The sequence below is a fragment of the Mustela lutreola genome, chromosome 4, assembly GCF_030435805.1.
Source record: "Mustela lutreola isolate mMusLut2 chromosome 4, mMusLut2.pri, whole genome shotgun sequence".
In the NCBI taxonomy this organism is placed as follows: domain Eukaryota; kingdom Metazoa; phylum Chordata; class Mammalia; order Carnivora; family Mustelidae; genus Mustela; species Mustela lutreola.
Window position 1 is genome coordinate 85,296,859 of NC_081293.1, and position 17,329 is coordinate 85,314,187.

General features: G+C 48.8%; 1 long non-coding RNA gene across 3 annotated transcripts; it reads right to left on the reverse strand.

Moving 5' to 3' along the window:
* Window positions 1-1,380: 1,380 nt before the first annotated feature.
* Window positions 1,381-9,105, reverse strand: LOC131829068 (uncharacterized). 3 transcript variants are annotated; one of them, XR_009352707.1, is made up of 4 exons: window positions 8,100-9,105; window positions 4,627-4,903; window positions 4,015-4,509; window positions 1,381-2,835 (listed from the first exon to the last, which is right to left on the reverse strand). It is a non-coding gene; the product is annotated as an uncharacterized LOC131829068 (long non-coding RNA). The 3 variants fall into 3 exon arrangements; XR_009352708.1 differs by having other exon boundaries at window positions 1,381-2,282; window positions 8,100-9,104; XR_009352709.1 differs by having other exon boundaries at window positions 4,627-4,862; window positions 6,431-9,104.
* Between the last annotated feature and the right edge of the window lie 8,224 nt (window positions 9,106-17,329).

Consider the following 17,329-nt stretch of genomic DNA (forward strand, 5'->3'; position numbering starts at 1 on the left):
ACGTTTCTAGTTCCTTCCAATGACCAAAAAAAAAAAAAAAAAAAAAAAAAAAAAAAAAAAAAAAAAAATCCATGGTCCTGAGGTGTGCCTGGGTTGGCTTGGGGCCGAACTTCACAGCTTGATTATGGAGTATGTGAAGGCGCCTCAGGACGCCTCTGGGGGCTCTGCCTTATCCCCGCAGAGCCTCCCCCCCCCACCTCTCCCCATCTCTCCTCCAGCTATCTCCCTCACTCACCTCCCAGCCTTTCGGTGCTCTGCTGCCCCAGGCCAAGAGCTCAGACCCACAGGCAGACTTCAGGGAAGAGAAGGCACAGGGAGTTGAGCCCACCCGCCTGGTGAGGCAATGCGGGGGTGATTTGGGGCACACAGATTTTCTCGTTTTCTTGCAGGAATGCCAGGGAAGGGGCTGTGGGCTTTGCAACCCTCTGGACTGTTCTGGGTGATTTGGACCCATGCCTCTCCTGACAGGTTGCTTTCTTTTTTTTTTTTTTTTTTAAGATTTTATTTATTTATTTGACAGATGAAGATCACAAGTAGGCAAAGGGGCAGGCAGAGAGAGAGAGAGAGAGGAGGAAGCAGGCTCCCCGCGGAGCAGAGAGCCCGATGTAGGGGTTCGATCCCAGGACCCCGAGATCATGACCTGAGCCGAAGCAGAGGCTTTAACCCACTGAGCCACCCAGGCGCCCCTGACAGGTTGCTTTCTTAACCTGGGATGATGGGGCACCCTGTTCATCCCCTCCCACAGGTCATTAACTTCTTCAAGTCTGCTGGAGAAGTCGCTGTTTTGACAGTCATTGTAACTGTGACTTAATCGGCACGATTTCCATGACTAATTCCACGTGCAGAGGAGGGTGCTGTCACACCTCTGACAGGGTTTCTCCCTCCGCAAGGGAGAGCCACCCTCCCTCTCAGACCTCCCAGGAGGGGTGGGACTGGGGTCCTGGACAGGTGCCTCCTGTTTACACTCTCAGGGGACAGCACAGACCTCCAGGACGGGAGTGGGGAGACGATTTCAGATAGAAGCCCCGTGTGCCCCAGCCAAACCCATCATGCCTCAGCTGCCCGTTGACAACAGGGTGCTAATAAGGGACCCAGCTCACCAGGGGGGTGTGGGTGCTCTTGAGCTGATTTTATGTAGCAGGACACAAGTGCTCAGTATTATTACAATAATAGGAAGAGAGCCACCATTAGCATTTTTAAGCCCTGGGGATACTTGAAAATCAGAAACTCGCAGAGGTGCTGATAACGGCCCGCCTAAGAGCTAGAACACAATCACCAAGCTGCCGGCATTTAACTCATCACTGTGCACAGTAATTTGGATTACATCAGTCTGAAAGGGAGCTGGGAATGCGGAAGGGGTGGTAATTAAAAAAAAAATCCTTTTCTATGTGTTCATTTAATCAACAAATATCGGCAGAGTGTCAGGATTTGTTCCTGGCGGGGGGTGAAGGTACCCTGTGGCGCAGCCCGCCTCGGGGATGGGAGGGAGGGAGGAATTGGAGGTGGGTGGTTATTCGGGAGCCTGGGGAGAGCCAGCAGCAGGATCCTGGGGCAGATGGACAGGGGTCAGGGGTTGGGGAGCCCTAGCACAGGGCCTGGTGCCCTGTGGACCCCCCAGAATGTTCGTGGAATGAATGAACTAAGCAAGTAAGAAGAAGCAACAGTCAGAAAGTCCATAGAGAGCTGGGATAGGTTCCGTCTAGTAAGAGGCAGCAAAACTCAGGAAAATCTTCGCATTCCGGGATGTGCAGCCTCGGAGGAACAGCACGATGGTGGCAGACGAGAAAGGAAGTAGGGCCAGGCCTTGGAAAAGGAGCAGACCCAAGTAGCTCCTCTCAGCCACAGTGCTGAGTCCTCTCTGGTTCAGGCAGGCCTCCTCCCGCTTCCCCAGCAAGTGATGTTCTGAGCTGTTCTTCCAATTCCGTCCTTGCTGTGCGTTTTAATAAATATTTTTCCCACTTCATCCTTCCAGCCGTGATTTGGCCGTTGGCACTGGCCCGGTTTTTCAGATGATGAACCTAGGCTCAGAGAGGTTCAGCTGCTTCCCCGAGGTCACACAGCAGGTGCACATGAGAGCGAGGAGCAGGAACCAGGTCTGTCTGACTTCAAAGCCTGGGTTTGGGGTTTGCTATCCTTCATCAGCGCATTTCATAGACTCATAGAACCTCCAGGCTGGGAGGGATCTAGAAGATCCTACAGAGGAGCCCTCTAAGTGGGGCGGGGGTGGGGGGGATCCTTTTCCAGACTTCAGCATAAATTGCTTATGCTCTTGCTCCGGAAAACTGCAAACAAGGACAAAAAGTGGGGAGAGAAGGAAGACAAGGAAAAAGCGAGGGAGGGAGGGAACGAAAGTCCCCCTTCCACGAACATACTGAGAATCTCATTGGCAGAAAAGCCTGGCATGAAGCTGTTTTGATTTCGGCAAACCTGAACAGTCTGCACGTTATGTTGAGGGTCGTTCTTGCGTCCAGTTACATTTGGAGGGGGAGCCCCGTCGCCTGCTTGGGGCCGGAAGTCTCGGGCGGCCCTGGCCAGGCTAAGCTTTGTCCTGGCCTCTGAGATGTGCTCTCTTGTTCCCAGGCCATGCTTTGCCTCCTCTTGACAAAGGTCCTAACTGGCTGCCCTCCTTGTGGAGCTTTTCTCTCACATCTCCCCAGTTTGACCCCACGTCAGTGGCAGCCTGGGGGACCCCATCCCGCCTGCCCCGGCTTCCTGAGTGAGACCAAACCCAGGGAGAAAGTAGGAAGCGGGCCGCGGGCAGTCTCCCCGACGCTTTAGAGACCACTGTACAGCTTCCCTGGATCTGGCACCTCCGGGAGACACCACTCCGAGAGCCTGGGGTGGAATGGGGTGCAGAAAGGTGACTCAGTTACTTGGCCTAGTGTTTGTGGGGAGACCGCTCTGGGACCTAGAAGAGTAGCAACTCTGTCTAAACCTCGTGGTTTGCACATACGAGGGCTTTTGTTCTGTGTGCCAAGGAGCTTCTCTGGGGTCCCAGAAGGGGTGGGGGGGACATGGCCTGTGGGAACTCCACGGCCTTCAGAAGAGCAGACACGGCTGTGACCGGCCATGGTTGCTGCCAGGCCCCTCCTGATGCCTGAGAACGTGCCCGAGGACGCCAGAATCTAAGGGCGCAAGAAGGAAGGCTTCCTGCCCTCGGGTGGCTTCGAGTCTAGGCCAGGGACAAATGAGAAGACACGGAGGGGCTAAGCTAGGTGTCAATAACGATAAGGACAGTAGAGATTTTAAAAAGGGAGAGACAGGTGTGGACGCGGGTAGCAGGAGCAGCTTCCGGCACGAGGAGGGGCCTGAGGAAGGTCTGGGACGGATCCGGGTGGAGAGTGGGGGAGGCGGACACGGGAGGGCGAGGGCAGAGCTGAGGGTAGAAGAGCCGGAAGGATAGGAAGTCCTCACCAGGATGGGATGGTCACAAGGGACCGTGCTAGTCCTCACCAGGATGGGACGGGTCACAGGTCTCAGAGTAACTCTGTGTCTTGTGTGTCCTGTGACCTCACCACATACCACAATGTGTCAAGCTTTCTTGACACGTTCAGGGAAATATGGCCCCGTTCTCTGAGCACAGCTGATTGGGGTGGGGGCAGGGGCACCGGACCCCAGGTTGGACTTTTGGATTTGGAAACCCAGAGTGGTTCCCATGAGTTTTTCCCCAGTGGCTGAAGCTGTAAGAGGCAATGTTTGGAAGACTGGGAGAGAAGAGGCAGCGGGTCTGAAGCAGGGGCGGGTGAGTGGAAGAAGCTGGTGAACACATTCAGGGGGAGCGGGCCTATGGTTCCCCTTCCTAAGCCACTTAGGTCTCAGGAAAGAATGAGGCTCAGTGAGAAATTTGCCCTGAATCATCGACCAGGAAGTCATGAAACCTGGACTCGGACTCAGATCTGTCTGATTCCAAAGCCCAGGGTCCTTACTCGCGCCCCCCAGAGCGTCCTTTGTTAGTCATCTAGGACTTTCTAACGAAGTTCTACAGACTCGGTGACTTTGACAATGGAAACTTACCGTCTTGTGGTTCTGGAAGCTCCATGTCTGAAATCAAGATGTTGCCAGCACCCTGCTCTCTCTGTAGCCTTTGGAGAATTCTTCCTCACCTCGTGGGGCTTCTGGTAATGGGTGCAACCCTCGCTACATGACGGCCATACTTCTTGGTGGGTGTTTCTCTGTCCCTTCGAAGGACTCCAGTCCTACTGGATCCAAGGCCCACCCTTGTCCAGCAGGAGCTCGTCTTGACTTGACTGCGTCATCAAAGACCCTATTTGCACCTCAAGTCCCATTTGACACATCTTCAGGGACACAGTTCTACCCCATAACCTTCCTCCAGAGGATGAGACGTCATCGCTGGTGAGGGAGCCGAGACCAAGAGATGCAGGGACTGACCCAGGTGACCGGCCGTCGGGCTGCAGGGGCCGGTGCTGGGAACTCTCTCTCCCCTCTTTCATGTCACGGGTAAAGCTGTTCTTGTGGCCACAGAAGAAAAGACACAGAAGATCATGTAAGCTGGGGAGGAAGGAGCCAAAAGCAGATGTTTAAATCCTCGATGATAATGTGAGAAGGTGAGTGGGGGCCAGAGGTAAGGAGAAAAGAGGGGCTGGCAATGAGATCACAGCGACCCACCTGGCTGGACGGCTCGTTTGTTCCGTACTAAGGGGCTCATGCGTGTGCGGTGCACGAGGACGCGTCTGCCACACCGTCTGCTTTTGAGGGGAGGCTCCGCGCTCAAATGCGTCTGAGCCCTCAGACTCCTGCCTGCCGTGGTTTCCTCCTGTCTTCCGTTACATGTCTTCAGGTAGATCGTCTGGAAGATCACTGTGCTTTACAGTCATTCAAGAACCAAGATTTTTGGCCTGCTCCTTGGGTTTGGAGATGGGCAGTACGTTATTAAGACCAACGTCTTTTGGGAAGAACCAGAATTAACCAAGCAAGAGAAGAAAAACGTGACGAATTAGGCTAAACGTGATATGACAATTCAGTTCATTTCTGGAAAGCCCTAGTAAATAGTATCTTTGAAATGGACTTCAAATAGTATTCTGCACTAAGATCTTATTCTTTATATAGAGATATAATATTATATACACCAAAGGCCCTCGGTATGTGTGTATGTGCGAATGTATGTGTGTGTGTATCTTTAAATGTGTGTGTGTATGTAGGTTCTTTTTTTTTTTAAGCTTTTTAAAATTTAATCTATTTATTTGAGAGAGAGAGAGAAAGTGAGAGAGACCATGAGAGGAGAGAAGGTCAGAGGCAGAAGCAGACTCCCCACAGAGCTTGGAGCCCAATGAGGGACTTGATCCTGGGACTCCAGGATCATGATGAGCTGAAGGCAGTTGATTAACCAGCTGAGCCACCCAAGCTCCCAGTAGGTTCTAAGTATGTATTTGTGTGTGTGTGTCTGTGTGTCTGTGTGTGTGTGGGTGTGTATATCGGCCCTAAGTATGTGTGTGTACTTATATACATATAGAATGGTATATGTGTGTGAATTTATTTACAACATTGGGTGTGCGTGTAAATACACACGTACTATATACATACTTCTATATACACTTCAGGTTCTAATTAACAGGCCTTGGTTAAATGTCCGTCACCTTCAAGATCTCCAATGTCACTTTAGTCTCAAGACAACAACATGATAACCAGGAAATGCCCTGGGAACATAGACTATTACACCATCTGGGTTTAGGAGACCAATGATATTTGTAGGGAGCAGAATCGAGGGGAACCCCCCAGAAAGAGGAGGTGTGTGTTGTAGCGTTCTGTATGAAGCACAGTTGGGTGCTTCCCACAAAATGTCTTCCCAGTCCCCCAATTTTCTCCCCGGTTTCTGACACCAGTGTCGTGGTACTTCCCGTTCTCCACCCTCGTAGCCCAGGTCTGCAGCCCAGACACTCTTGCTTTTGGAGGTGCCCCTGCCCCCATTACACCAGGCGTGTTCAAATACCCCCCATCCAGTTATCAATTTAGCTTCTTTTCTTTCCAGATTCTGAGGACAATCAAGTCTCCTCTGGAGTAAACGAGCCCGTCTGGAATTCCGTATTTGGCGTTCACTGACTCGCCTCTCCCAGCGACCTCTCAGTACCGAGGGGGCATCGCAGACCCAGCTGAGCTTTGATTCCTGGATCCCCCTTTCTTCTCTCTCCTGTGACCTTCGCCGCAGGTTTGCTTCAGGACCCAGCAGGACCACGTCCTCTCCTCTTTGAACTTCCCTCATCCTGCTCCAGCCTCCGAAAGAGCCCCCCTCTGAACTCTGAGGGTGCCTCTGGTTTGGCACTTTCTTTTCTATTCCAACTAGATGGGTATGGAGCGAGCCTCTGATCTGGACTACCGCCGCGCTTTTGTGCCTCGCTAAATCTCCTGCCATGACGTTTATTTATAGCTGCGGATACCCAAGCCCAAAGACGCGCAGGGAAAAGTCAGCACTTACCTTCTTTCACTGAATCAAGGTGCACCGGGATTTTAAAAACCTGTCTCTCAGCTTGCCGGCGCTCAAGCCCTCTAGCCCTCTCTCCGCTAACCGAAAGAGCTGAAAGAGTGTTTTAAAACCCCGAAAGAGGACAACCATGAAACGAAGCAGAGCTTTTCAGCACTTCCCATGAAGCAGGCGGCACCTTGAACGTTCAAAACACTCAATTATTTCCTAAAGTGTTTTCTACACGCCGAGTCCTCAGACGGAATATTTATTTTGACTTCCACTAAAGGAAAGGAGAAAATAAGAAATCAGAAAACCACAGCCCCTTCCTTTCTAAGAGACATACCTCCTTCCAGCACACCTAGGTACATTAGTGAGTCTTTCTTTCAGAATATAAAATAATATATAGAGAAAAGAGGCAACTATTAATTCATCGAGGACTGACTACCCCGTCTGGATTTGACCAAGACTTTTGTTTTTCTCCCCCATCCTCGTGGACAGCCAGCTTCAGCCATTGCGCTTCGACATCGTAGTCTGGACTGAATTCCTGCAGGACCCTTGCGTGGTGTTTGTACCTGGTTGTTTTCATTGTTTCCTTGGTGCCCTTGGTCAGACTGGATGGCTTCAGACTCGTTATTCAGAGGCTTTTGATGATTGAAAACAAAACATAACAAAGCACTGTCTGCTTGGCTGTGCCCACGAAAGACACGGTCTCACGTCCTTCCTCTTCCAGCCCCGGGCCCAGAGCGGGGCTCATCTACCACACGCCCTGCCCAGAGACCAGCAATCTTTGGGGACTAGGCAAAGGAGCCAGCTGGTGGCCTGTCCTCCAGGGGGGGCTTTAAGGAGTTCCTAGTTAGTGGGTCTACAGTACCCCAGAAACCGAAATTGTTTCCCCAAATGCTAAACAATAAGACATTGCTTCACAGGGCCTGGGTCCCTTAGTTATTTTACGGGAAATCCAACTCCAGCAGCCTTACCCAGCCATTATCACTTAATTACCAATATAAATCTCACTAGCAACTTCCATAACTTCATTTGCAAATGAATGCGCACACCTCCTAAATCATCCCCTCCTTTTCTCTCCTGAAGAAGGAAGAAGGCTGTTCCTGATGGGAACTGGGAGAAACCCCACGCCGGGCGCACTTCGCGGAGGCTCCCGGGAGCCCTGCGTGCCGTTGGGCCAGCGTGGACCTGGAGCACGGCTGGACGGGCGCCCGGTGCCCACTTTCCGCTCACACCCATAAATCCCCACCGGCCTCAGCTGAGGGGCAGGAGCATGGCAGGAACCTGGCTCCCTCTGCTTCAAAGGTTCACAAGCCACCGTGAACTTCTAAGCGATCTGAGGCCAAGTTTCCGGTATGTAATGAAAACCGAAACCTGGTTTTGGGTTTCCTCCCCAAATTCACACAAAGCTGGTCATGGTGAGAGGCATGTGAAGCAGCGAGGACAAGCAGCCCTGGGGCTCGACGGAGTCGCGCGGCCTCAAGTTCTATTTCGGGCTCTGCCACCAATGTGTGTGGCCTGAGGCCCGTCCCCCACCCTCACTCCCCTTAGGTAACTTTCTCTCGAAGTGAGAGGGTGCTGTTCACTCGACTTCTTCTGGGACCTGTGGGCGACACAGTGCAGAGGACTTGGGGGTAGGAGCTCCCCATCTGAGTCTTACTTACATGAACACACCCACCTTAGGGACGTTGTGACCATCCTGCCCACACCGGTACTTGTCCGTTGCCCTCTGTCTGCAGCCCGAAGCTTTGGTCTCATTTCTTCTAGGCCGCAGCTTGGATTTCAGGCACAACTTCTACTTGTTTGTCCTTCAGCGTCATGGAGACGAACAGAATCATGCGTCCTTCATTTCGAGGGCTCACCTAAATGACCCCCCAGATCATTCCCAACACGGGGGGTCTGCGAGTCTACGAAATGTCATGGTGGAAAGAGCACGAACCCAGGCTTTGAAGGTGGGCATACCCGGTCCCAGCTCTTGGCTCTCGAAGCTGCGAGCTGTGTGACTTCAGGCAAGTTGCTTAACCTCTCTGAGCCCAGTGTCCTCATCTGAAAAACTGGGCCAATGCCAAGTACCAAACTGTTGCCACGAAGATCATTAAAGTGCTTACAAGACACAGAACAGAGTGTCTAGTGTATGGTGGATGCCAATGTCAACGTTCAATTCTGCTTTTCTTTATTCACATGCGTCTCTGATGGGTCAAAAATGTAGGCCACCGTACATTTGAATATTGTTTCTTTCTTCTCATCCAGGGTCCCACTTCGGAAAGAAGGAAAGAAGGAAATAAACAATAACCCTCAGAGGCCTTGCTGAAAGCATTACCCATCCATTGAAATGTACTTTCCATTCAAAACTAGGTTATTAATTATTCATTCCTGTTGGAACCGAAATAAGAACGGAGCTCACTGCCTACGACCCAGAGCTTGACAGGAACAGGCCCCGACCGCTTGATTTCAATCGTTTCCTGTGATCTATGTAATATATCCCAGATCTGAGATTTGCAGTGTTGAGAATCAGGCAGACTTTAGACTGAATGACTGTCAGTAACGTTCAGTAGATGCCCTGGAATGACTGTTCACTTTCCTCTCATTTCCATTCCAGGCAGTGCATTTCTTGGGGATTATTTCGCTGCATGGGTGGCCCACGTCCCTTGGCCTTCAGCCTTTTGGCTCATTCCACTGCTCTGGGCAGGCAATAACCACCCAAAAATGCAAGCTTTTCTTTCATGCCCCAGTGGCATGAGTAACATCATTAACTCTTCGAGGCTGAGGTTTGGGATTACGTAAAGACCTTACACCCTGCTGTGTTAGCAGCCGGAATACCAGAGTAACAAAGTGTTTGCAGTCTGTTTCTCATGCCAGAAATGTGGTGGCCCTAATAAACAGTCCCTGAGATATTTTTTCCCAGCGATCACATTTCATCAGGATTGTGGATTTCAAAATGGAAGCTAAATCCTCCCTACTTGTAGGTCCAGCAAGAAGAAACAAGGCAGGAAGAGCGCGGGCTCTGAAACTCATCGGACTGGGGAAATGCTGCTGACATGTCCCCAGGAGTGAAAGGACAGGAAGAGCACAGCTGTGTGGTATGGTGTTTCACAGGCTCCTCTGTAGATGAGCTTTTGAAAGGGTAAAAACCTTGCAGGACACTCGTGAAAGGAGACACAGTAACACATTTCCTATGGGCCTCAGGCCAGGGCTGGAACAGACCAGAGACGACGCACCTGCACTGTGGATCCCGCGCGCCATCTGGTGGCTCCGTGCTGACATTGCAAGTACCGTCTGGGCTTGTGCCCCACTGAGGCTTCACTTACACAAGGAGCCCTTAAGCAGGTTTCCAGGTTCTGTTGGGAGGTGATCACCTGGGCCCCAAAGGAAGACACCAAGGGCCAGGTGTTCTGAATTCCATTCTTTATTCCACAACAGGACACGGAGGCCCCGGGTTCTCCTGGGAAACAGCCATCCCCTCTGAGCCATCCGGCCCTTCACGTTCTCCTTCCTATGTCATGATCACCCAGGTCTGGGCACAGGAGTCCCCACTTGCCCCTGCCCGGAACACACATATGTCCTCATCCCTGGCCTTCTGGATCTCGCACTTTCCAAGACTCGGTCCACAAGCATCTTTACATTCTCAGAAGACCTGTCTCAGTTTTTGCTCACCCTAGTGTTTCCAAAGCATAGTCCAAGAACACTGGACTTATATCAAGAACTGCAGCTTTGGAGTGCCTGGCTGGTTCAGTCGGAAAACCATGTGACTCTTGATCTTGGGGTTGTGAGTTCGAGCCCGTGATGGTTGTAAAGATTACTTAAAAAATAAATAAATACGCAGTAGTGCAATGGCAGGGTCATAGGGAAGTTCTATTTTTAATTTCTTGAGGAATCTCCATACTGTTCTCCAAAGAGGCTGTATCAATTTGCATTCCCACCAACAGTGTAAGAGGGTTCCCCTTTCTCCACATCCCCTCCAGCACATGTTGTTTCCTGTCTTGCTAATTTTGGCCATTCTGACTGGTGTAAGGTGATATCTCAATGTGGTTTTAATTTGAATCTCCCTGATGGCTAGTGATGATGAACATTTTGTCATGTGTCTGATAGCCATTTGTATGTCTTCATTGGAGAAGTGTCTGTTCATATCTTCTGCCCATTTTTTGATATGATTGCCTGTTTTGTGTGTGTTGAGTTTGAGGAGTTCATTATAGATCCTGGATATCAACTTTTTGTCTGTACTGTCATTTGCAAATATCTTCTCCCATTCCGTGGGTTGCTTCTTTGTTTTCTTGACTGTTTCCTTTGCTGTGCAGAATCTTTTGATTTTGATGAAGTCCCAAAAGTTCATCTTCGCTTTTGTTTCCTTTGCCTTTGGAGACATATCTTGAAAGAAGTTGCTGTGGCTGATATCGAAGAGATTACTGCCTATGTTCTCCTCTAGGATTCTGATGGATTCCTGTCTCACATTGAGGTCTTTTATCCATTTTGAGTTTATCTTTGTGTACAGTGTAAGAGAATGGTCGAGTTTCATTCTTCTTCCCTATGACCCTGCCATTGCACTACTGGGTATTTACCCCAAAGATACAGATGTAGTGAAAAGAAGGGCCATCTGTACCCCAATGTTTATAGCAGCAATGGCCACGGTTGCCAAACTGTGGAAAGAACCAAGATGCCCTTCAACGGACGAATGGATAAGGAAGATGTGGTCCATATAACACTATGGAGTATTATGCCTCCATCAGAAAGGATGAATACCCAACTTTTGTAGCAACATGGACGGGACTGGAAGAGATTATGCTGAGTGAAATAAGTCAAGCAGAGAGAGTCAATGATCATATGGTTTCACTTATTTGTGGAGCATAACAAATAGCATGGAGGACATGGGGAGATAGAGAGAAGAAGGGAGTTGGGGGAAATTGGAAGGGGAGGTGAACCATGAGAGACTATGGACTCTGAAAAACAACCTGAGGGTTTAGAAGGGGCGGGGGTGGGAGGTCGGGGTACCAGGTGGTGGGTATTATAGAGGGCACGGATTGCATGGAGCACTGGGTGTGGTGCAAAAATAATGAATACTGTTATGCTGAAAATAAAAAATAAATAAATAAACAAATAAATAAATAAATAAACTTTAAAAAAAAAAGGAATCATACCCTTAAAAAAAAAAAAAGGCATCCACCTTGGGAAACCAAGTGATTTTCCAACTATTATACCAAGTTTAAAAAGATGTTATTGTGGACATCTGGACATCTCAAGAACTTCAACATTCTGAGATCTTGGCAGATTTTTAAGAAGGAACTACCGTTTGCTATAGTTGCTAAACTTTTTTGATATCAAAACCATTTCCCTGCCTCCACCCTTGAAGTGCTTCTTGACATCCTGCATTTGACACAATAACTTCAGGGAGGAAATGGTCTAACCTACTCACTTGATTAGATACCCATCCTTTCACAACTAAAAGACATCTGTGTGAGTCTCCTCCAGCTGTCATAACAAAAGTACCACACACAGGGGTGGGGTGGGGGCTCACACCACAGAAATTTATTTTCTCACCGTCCCAAAGGCTGGAAGTCTGAGATCAAGGTGTGGGAAGGGTTGGTTTCTCCTAAAGGCCTCTCTCTTTGGCTTGTGGACAGCCATCTTCCCTGTGTGTCTTCACGTGGTCTTCCTTGGGGGTGTGTCCGCGTCCTATTCTCCACTTCTTAGAAGGACACAAGTCCTATTGGATTAGGGTCCAGCTTCACAACCTCATTCTAACTTAATTACTTTTCTTTAAAGATCCTATCTCCAAATACAGTCATATTCTGAGATACTAAGGTTAGGCCTTTAGTATATGAATTTTGAAGGAGGACACAGTTCAACTCATGATAGCATCTTAGTTTTATATCTATTGGAGAAAATTTGTATATTGATGGAAAATTATGCATTTGGAGCAGAGACAGCAAACTAAAGCTAGGTGGCCAGATAGGGACTGCCACCCATCTTTATAAATAAAGTTTTATTGGCACAAGGCTATGCTCATTCCTTCACAAATTGTATATGGTTACTTTCATGTTCAAATACCATATGGCTTGCAAAACCCAAAAATATTGACTATCTGGCCTTTTACAGAAAACACTTACCAACGCCTGGTCTAGAACACATTTCTTGGGGCTATCTAATTCTAATTCTGTAGGGGCTCTCCCTCTTTCCTTGCTCCTGAGCTATTTAACAACTCAGTAAGTTGTAGATAATAGGTAGCAATGCAAAATAATCTTTGCTTTTGGACACAAACAAGCCAGTTCTGCCTCCCCTTGCTCATTCCCTTCAACATCCCTCACCTATAAAAGTGATGGTTCTTTGGATTCTCTTTTGATCTGGTTGTGACATCTTGCAGTGCCCTCATTAATCATGAGTTAAATAAAATTTTAATATATGGCCATTTATATCTGAATGAGCATCATAATTTTACCTTTTTGAAAATTTTCCTTTAACATGTCAATGTGATTACGCTTGGCTGTGATAATAGCATTAGAATTATGAAGGATGATGGTTTTGTTCTCAGAAGATGCATACTGAAACATTTGGGGGGGTTTATGGCACCCACAATTTACTTTCAAATGTTTCCGCATATATGTATGGATAGATACATGTGTGTGTGTACATGCTTACACATGTATAAGGTGTATGGAGGGGAGGACAGAGAGGAAGAGGAAGAAGTTATGATAAAATATTAACAGCTAAGGGAAAGCCACATCATACGCTAGAATGGTATACTACTCATTTAACTCTTCTGTAGATTTGACAATTTTCAAAACAAAAAATTGGAGGGATAAGATTATGTCACATTCTCAGCTCAGCATGGAGTCAAGCTCACGTCCTATACCTGCGGGTGTTTCTCCAGTTCTTCTGAGAGCAGCCGGGTCTGGACCTTTCTTACCTCTCTGACTCTTTGGTGTCTGAGCCACAAAGAATAAGCAAAGGAAACATCGATATTTCAGTTGTCACAGGGCAGGGTTTCTTTAGAGTCCTAATGGTACCAAATGAACAAGATACTAAGGTAGAGTTTTATACCTAGGTTTCTCACATTGCCAAAGAATTCCTTTAAAATAAATAAGTATTAGGGCACCTGGGTGGCTCAGTCGGTTAAGCGTCTGCCTTCAGCTTGGGTCATGATCTTGGGGTCCTGGGATTGAGTCCTGCATGGGGTGGGGTGGGGGGTCTCTGCTCAGCAGGGAGTCTACTTTTGCCCCTCTGCCTCTGTGCTCTCTCTCTTTCTCTCTAAGTAAACAAACAAACAAATAAATATTTTCAGATGAGCTCAGGATCTGAGGACCACTTAGAGGACATTCAAGTTCAAGCTTTGGGTACAACTTTTGGGGGGTGGGAGTTGAGGTTTTTGTCTTTCAATTACTGCACAGAAATTGTATGAGCCACCCCCCTCAGGAATGACATCATGGCCTTAACACAGTTAGGGACCCCATTTATTGTCCTGTGTCCGCTGCTTGAGTCGGGACTGTGAAATTTGGAGCGTCTCGCATACTTAGAGCTCTGAACGGCCAGGTTACAATGAGGAAAGAATGTAAGCGGCATTCTCAAACATTGTGTCATTTAGCATGAAGGTTTGGGATTGAAATTTTCTGCCTGAGGGAAGCAGAAAAAATGAGTTTTTGCAGAATGCTGTCTGTTTCTAAATCTAAAAGGCACACTAAAAATAGCTCACGGGATGGAGCTGCCCAGTGGGAGTTCCTGCTCCGGGAATCTGTCCTTCAAAGCTGCTGCTTCCAACAGCCCCGAGAGGGTGTGTGAGCCACGATGGGGTTCTCCTGGCTGCCTTTCATCCGCCCACAAGGAAGCAGGGGCTGGAGTGGACGGAGATGCTCTGTAATCGAAGGAGCCCTTGGGGAGGAGACTTTCCACCTCTGTCAAATGCTGATGGTCCTTGAGGGAGAGGCACGGTGTGGGCTCAGAGACCCGACCACCATGAAATCCACAAGAGGGAATGGGCTTTGGCCGTACCGACACTCACGGTGAAGAAAACCGCCTTTTCTTTTCTATCCCCACTGAAAACGTAAATTTCCCCTGGGTGGCTCAGTTGGTTAAGCAGCTGCCTTCAGCTCAGGTCATGATCCCAGCGTCCTAGGATCGAGTCCCACATCGGGCTCCCTGCTTGGCAGGGAGCCTGCTTCTCCCTCTGCCTCTGCCTGCCACTCTGTCTGCCTGTGCTCACTCTCGCTCCTTTCTCTCTTACAAATAAATAAATAAAATCTTTAAAAAAAAAAAAAAAAAAGACAAGGATTTCTCTTATCTGGGTTATCACCATATCTGGGTCCTATGGATCTAGTTTTGCCCACGGCAGTGCTTCTTACTTAATGGACTCCGCGGTCCTTCTTCTGTAGGCCGTTTAGATTAGATTGTTCTGTTTTTAAAATTTCCTGTCTGCATCAGGATGGCCAAGGCCACGGTATATTCATTTGTCTAAATCTCCATGTGTTTAGTGTAGTGTCATTCCTGGAAAGGGGATTCAAGAAATAGACTTTGAGGGTATATATCCTCAGAAGAATATTTGAGGGCATGTAGTCCCTTAAAAGCAGGGACTCAAAGAGCTGTCCCCATAGCCATGTTCACAACAGCGTTGTTCACAATGGCCAAGGGGAGGGAGCAATCGGAGTGTTCGTTGACAGACGAATGGACACATAAATGTGGTCTATCCATACAATGGAATACGAATCAGCCTTAAAGAGGAAGGAAATCCTGACCAGGCTACAACCTGGAAGGACCTTGGGACTATTCTGCAGAGGGAAATAAGCCAGTCACGAGGACATACGCTCTATGATTTCACTCCTAGGAGGTTCCGACTTCAAATTCAGAGAGACAGAAGGTGGAATGGTGGCCACCAGGGGCTGGGGGCTGAAAGGTGAGTTATTGTTCAATGGCGACAGAGTTTTGGTTTTGCAAGATGGAAAGGGTCCTGGCGGTGATTTTTTGCACCACAGAGGGAATGCGCTTCATGCCAGTGAAATGGACACTGAGCAAGGGTGAAGATGGTCCATTTTATGTTTGTGGGTTTTGCCCCGATTAAAACAGGAAAAGAAATACTTTGACTGTTAAATGTCGAATTAGCGAGCTCGTGACTTCTGCGGCACCTGTGCGGTCCAGCTGTCTCAACAGCATCACACTCATGCAACGTGCAAATCATTCGACACTCCCTCCTCCCCACAAAAAGCCCTACCATAGCTTCCCACCTGGAATCAAGTCTGAAATTCTGAGCACAACCTTTTGGGCCGCCTGGCCTGGCCTGGTCTTCCTGGCCTGCCTCATGGCACACAGGCGTCCCTCATCCTTCTGTCTTTGCTCCTGCTCTCTGTGGTCCCACGGTTTCCCTGTCGTTTCCCCTGGGGGAAGCTTCCATCAGCTCCTCCCTGGCTAATTCCCCTCATTCTTTCAGTATGGGCTGACATGCCCTTTATCAGGGAAGCCAGTCCTACTCCCCAGGCCAGCTGGGGCCTCTGCCTCTGGGCTTTCTGTGTACTTTTGGCTTGGTCTTGTATCCTACTTATCCTACCCATTGTTAATTGCTGGTAAAATCATTCAGACTGTAAGCACCACGAGGACAGAGATATGGACTGCCCCTGCGGCCTGTCCCCGCGGCCCGTCGCAGGCACCCAGACATTTGCAGGATGAACGAGCCTGAGGTCATGTTGTCCTTTGTGACGTGGAGACTTTCTGCCAGCCCCGTCATCAGGGGTATGACATATGCTAAGACCCCAGGCAAAGTAAATTCATGTCACGTGCAGCCCTCGGGTCATCCCCTAATGCAAAAACGGTCAAAGTCACAAGTGATAGCGAGCTCTGCCATCATTCCTAACCAAAGGGGATCGAAGTTTACAGACAAACAACTGTCGTCAGGTGCTCAGGGCTCGGCCCTGCTTACTCACACGGACGTGAATACTGTTCATAATGTCGGCTCTCGATATACAAAGAACTAGATGTGTAGATTTGCCAATACCTAGATATTCGCACTGATGGCAAACAAGCTCAAGGACTGTGTCTTCCCCCTCCCCCCACCCCCCAGGCAACCCCGGCACCTGCTCTTCTTCCCAAAAGGAACTGGGTGTTTGTGATGGGGTGGAACGTTCTGGAACAACTTACTATTGTTTTGTTCCCACTATTTCTTTGTCCTTTTTACCACTCTGGCTCACACCTCTCCTCTCCCTTCTGCCCCACTCCACCTGCTCCCAAAGTTTTCTTCCTCTTGGATCAGGCTTCCTGAAGTTAGAACATTCAGTCTTTTTCTGTTCTCACCATCTGCTGCTGGATAAGGGGTGGAATGCTGTGTGCGTGCGTGTGTGTGTGCGCGCGCATGCATGTGTGCGTGTGAAGGGTAGAGTGGTCTTCAATTTTTTAAAAAATATTTTATTTATTTATTTGACAGAGAGAGACACAGCAGGAGAGGGAGTACAAGCAGGAGAGTGGGAGAGGGAGAAGCAGGCTTTCCACAGAGCAGGAAGCCGGACACGGGGCTTGATCCCCAGACTCTGGGATCATGATCTGAGCCAAAGACAGACGCTTAACGACTGAGCCACCCAGGCACCGCTGGTCTTCAGTTTTGAGGATGAGGAAAGAAACAGGAAGACAGCCTCCAAAGTCAGGTCTCTGGGTAGAGCATCTTAAAAACAATTCAATCTTTCACGCCGAAAAGATCACCCCTCCTGCTAACATCTCTCCCATATACTCTTGTGTTAAGTGGCTGCCCATCCCCCTCCACCGGTCCCTTGTCTTACAAACACTCTGCTCTTGTAGCCACAGAGAAAAGAGGGGAAGACACACCTGAGAGAGAAACCACACTGACTTTTATAAACTGTTTAAAGGAGTATATAGTGGATAGATGCTGGATAAACTTATCTCAATTGAATGGCTGATTGAGAAAAATAAGTTACATAACACCTA